The 4,792-nt window shown below is 41.9% G+C and overlaps 1 pseudogene; it reads left to right on the top strand.

Annotated features, from left to right (window-relative positions):
* The first annotated feature begins 2,991 nt into the window (after window positions 1-2,991).
* Window positions 2,992-3,791, top strand: LOC107649954 (clathrin light chain A-like; annotated as a pseudogene).
* Window positions 3,792-4,792: the final 1,001 nt, after the last annotated feature.

Genomic DNA, 4,792 nt, shown 5'->3' with positions numbered 1-4,792 from the left:
GGTTATACAATTTATTATTCACATCACTTATTCTTGATGAAGTCATTTTGGCTCCAAGTGATTGCCACTTTCTTTTCTAGATGTTTTACTTTAAGTATCTTTTTAATAGTATATGCTAGAATGTTGGCAGGAATTAAAGACAAGTTCACTATCCTGTAGTTTATAGAATCCATTCCCTTGCCCTTTTTTGAAAACCTTAATGTTCCATAAAAAAGTCATAATCATGAATAACGATACAATACTATTATCTGTGGACTCCCTGTGGAGGATTTATCAGAAAACATGGATGGGAGCTTATAACAAGATTTTTAAAAGTGTGGATGGAATGCAATCAGCATGAAGGACCCACAGGAATGAAATCATAGATTCTTTCAAGTATCTGCTGTATTGAAATAATAGCAATTTATTACCTGATATGTGAAGTTGCATTCCCTTTTATTATCTTCAGCCCTCAAGGAAACAGTGCCCTCTGTACTCAAGTGTTTCTGTTTCATATATAAACAGGCATTTGATTTGAAGAATGGCTAACCCAACTGTGATACACAAAGGAAATGAACTATGGCTGGGCTGTACAAAAAGATAAATATAATGAATATTGAGAAGCATGGAAAGACTTAAATGTACTAACACAGAGTGAAGGAAACAGAACTAGGAAAACTATATACATGAAGACCACAATAACATAAATCAAAAGAACAAAAACAATTGAATATTGCAAAAACTGTGATGACTTAACTTGTCCCCAGAGATAAGGGATAAAAAGCATTTCCCCCTGCTGCTTCTTGGCAAAGGTAGGGGGCCTATGGGCATTGAACACTCTGTACAATAATAGACTTTTCCAATATTTTGGTTATTTTTGCTGAGCTGGTCTTTCTCTCTTTTTTCCTCTTTATCCAATCCAATCAACACTTATTAAGCACCTACTATGCACCAGAAACTGTGCTAAATATTAGGGATACAACTACTAATAATAATAATTTTAAAAAGATAGACAGTTCCTGCCCTCAAAGAGCTTACAATCTAATGGAGAGAGACAGAACATAAAAGAAAGCAAGAAAGCAGGAGGTCAGGGATATTCAGGGGCATTTTGTTCCATGGAATAGAAATCAGGCAGAGAAGCAGAGGCCGATTAGAATGAGTCCAAAAGTCCAGTTTCTGCCTTCTATAAAGGAAGGCATTGGGAGGAGTAAAGATAATGTAAAAACAAAAGATAAAATGATGAAAATGTAATGTATAATTCTCTCTTCCCACATGCAAGCATTCCTATATATTTATCTTTTGTATTTATGTGAATGTCTGTGTCGGCAGTCACTATTTATCCTCTGTGGCGCTTGAGCTGGTCAGATGAGTTGAAGCCTAAAATGGGAGATGTCACCGTTTCACTCTCAATTCCTCAAACTGAGCCTCAGGAATATTTCTCCAACATCCGCCATTAATCCTGCCTCTAAAAATAAAACTTCCTTAAACTTAGGAGCTGTCAGTTTCAATCCCGTGTTCCCCCATCTGCTAAGTGCTTCTTTTTCATCGGAGCTCCTTCCCCTCCCCACCCCCATCTCCTCCAAACCCTCGTTCCCAAATGTCAGCCAACCATCAGTTCCTGGGATCAGGAGCCATCTCATATTCAGAACACCGGAGCCAAAGGGTAAATCCAGACCTTGCCCCCAATTACTTGAAATGTCCCAATATGACCTCCCAAGTTCTTCTGACGTAAGTGGGGGTTTTATAAACTGTGAAACTCACTCCTTATTTTTCAAGTGACCATGGAAGGAGAATGTTATGAAGAGAATTGTTTGTGGGTCATTGGCCAGGACATGGAAACTTGAACGTTTTGGGGTGAATCTGAGAACAACATAAGCAGACTTCCTTCTCCCAATTTTGTGAATTTGATACGAGCAGCCTGTTGTTCTGAGTCTTTAAGTGTTCTTTCCACACACCCCACCTCCCCCATAGTATGAATTGGCATTTGCACTCTTACTGCTTACTAGTCGTCTTCGTTTTTTTCAGCTTCGGCTGTGTCGAGCGAGAACGGGCACTTACTACTGGCTTGGTGTGCTTGCCTAGCCCGCGTTTAGCCCAGTTTCCTGTTGTGTTGCTGAGATACTTTTGAAGAGTTCCATTCTGTTAGGGTTTTTTCTGCTTTTTTTTTTTTTAATAATTTCCCCCCTCAACTGGAGCCCTTTCCTCCTCCCCCCTCCCTCCCCGCTCCCCTGTTTCTTTTAAGAAAGAAGGCTCTCTCTCATTCTTTGTCCCAGTTGACAGTTCTGGCAATATTAACCATAAGGAATCCATTAACGTGGAAAGGGCTTTGAAGATGCAAAGTTTTTGTATATAGCTGTTGTTGTTGTTTCCCTGATTCCCCCCCCCCCCCCAATCCTGTTGTTGCCAACCACTGATTTCAGAGCACTGGGGTGGGGGATGGGGGGAGTGGCGAAGATGCCAACTCTCTAATCAGAATCATTTCTGGCCGGGGAATCTAACCGCAGTCTCTACAGACCGGTGGAATTTATTGCTTATTGCAATTTATTAAGTCAGAGTACCACCAACTTTCAGAATAAAGACAAGCCTGATTAGACTTGATAGGATGGCGGAGTCATGTATTTGGATCTTCACCCTAAGCTCAAGTTGCGCTTGAGATATTAAAAGTGCAAGTTTCCCTGCACATCTTTGGTTTCCCCTCTTGTGACCTGATATTGGGATGCTTTCCATGCTGTCTTTAGGAAAGAAAACCACCCCAAACTGCTATTTTGGGGCTAAAAGCAGAAATGAGCCCCAGGACTAAATATTCCTTCGCATGGGAGGGTGTCGGGGAAGGGTGGGGAATTTCTCCACCCAGAAGGCTCGGCTCATTCATTATTCTGAGGTCATAAGAGGAATGCCCCTCACAAAATTCGAGTCCTATAAAGGTTTGGGGCTGGGGCTGACCAGCTTAAAATGGTATGAGCACATTCATGGAGTAGGTTGTGTAAATCTAGGGGTGAGAGTAGGGCCACAATGGAGGATTCTTCAGCAGGTAATAGCATGGATCGGATCTCATCTGAAGGAGGCCTGTTGGAGACCAAGAAGAGCCCTAGAGAGAAAGCACAAAGACCCTGGGACGGTGGTTCAAGGCTGCTGGTGCAGGTGGTTGGAAGTACAGAGGAGAGCAGAGAGAAAGTGGTAGCTTCCAATATCTTTGCTAACTAGGTGCTAAGCACTGCTGGTTCAGCGTAGCTAATAGCTTGTCAGTACAAACCCAGGCTGCCCCTCCTACTTACGGCTCTGAATGGAAGGGAAGGGAAAAGCAGCATCCTGACCCTCGGTTCCCTCCACCCGCCTCTGTAGTTTATTCTAATTATTGAAATCATTCTCAAACCTGAAAAGACTGATGATGTCAACAACACTGCCTGGTCACATGAGTGCAAATCAATCCACAAGGGAGGCACTACCTTGATGCTAATTCTTGGATGCAGGAAGTAGAATGGAAAGAAAAAGCAATAAAAGAGTTAGAAGAATGGTATGCAAGGCCAGATGGGCAGCTACAAAAAAGGATTAATAACAGGGCATTGGAAGAAGCTTTTTTGTAAATGATGTCGAAGAAACTTCTGGCTCCTCCAGGAACTTGGGACTCAGCTGTGGCTGGGTGACTTTAACCCCAAGGCTAGCAAGCAGACCAAGGATGTGTCCCCCATGCACTCAGTCCTCATCTCCCTCAAACAGGACCCCCTGGTTCACTGATGGGAAGCCCAGTGAAAACACTATGACTACCATATCTTAATCTTACTCCTCAAAGCTGTCCAAGTCGCTGGCTTCTTTTGGATAGAATCTCTTTAGAGTTGATCACTATTTGTGATTGCACTTTTTTCCCCTTCAACTCTTTTCTCCCCAGGATTCCAAATAGGAGGGAAGTTAGAACCTTGAGAATAAGAGCCTTTTGTACATTGTCATTTTCAACTGTACTGATGATAAAATTCTCTTTCAAATAGTAAAAAAAAAAGGGGGGGGGCAGGGAGTACAGTAGCATGATCCAATCAGTAGTAGTAGAACTTTGCTAATCCCAATCAACCCATGATGAAAGCATGTCCTTGTTGAATATCCTCCCCCTGCTATAGCTAAGTAAACTTTTACCTGATTACCTGTTACCTGTTGAAAGGTTTACAAATGCCTCATTTCATCCCATTATTCGACTTTAACTGGGACTAGCCTGAAGCATGCGCAGTCCAAAACAATTGACTAAGAGAAATTGAGGAGTTGAGGGAAAACAGGTAAACTTGTGCATTGTTGGTGCAGTTGATCTAGCCATTCTAGAAAGTCATTTGAAATGACTCCAGAAATCATACAGGATTAGAACAAAATGAGGCAGCAGTTTGCAAAAGGAGATTTGCTTAGCCATAGAAAGGGAAGAATATTCAAAAGGATCTGCATTGAGGACACAGGACATGGTGAGCTAATTCACAAATTGATTCACAATTTAGTTAAACAGATTCCCCTCACCTCTGAATTATCCATGGTAGTTCAACAGCCAAGTATCAGAGACTTCTGATAGCTCAAAGATATTTTGCATAAGGGCAAATAGGAAATGTTGCCTACGGTTGGGGATTCTAGTCTCCTAAGTCTGGAGGAGGATCTGAATGTCTTTTAAGGAAAAGCAAGCCTGACTTGAATGGGACCATAGTTAGGATAGTGTTCCTAGCTCCAAAGGGAAGAGTTTTAAAAATAAAGTATGTGTTTTGAAATATACAGAGAAAAAAGGGGTGAGGGGGGAGAGAGGAGAGAAAAGGGAGAGGGGCAGGAGAGAGAGAGGAAGAGAGAGAGA

This window comes from Monodelphis domestica, chromosome 5 (genome assembly GCF_027887165.1).
Source record: "Monodelphis domestica isolate mMonDom1 chromosome 5, mMonDom1.pri, whole genome shotgun sequence".
NCBI lineage: Eukaryota > Metazoa > Chordata > Mammalia > Didelphimorphia > Didelphidae > Monodelphis > Monodelphis domestica.
Note: the sequence above shows the minus strand (reverse complement) of the source record. Positions and strands in the feature narration are given on the sequence as shown.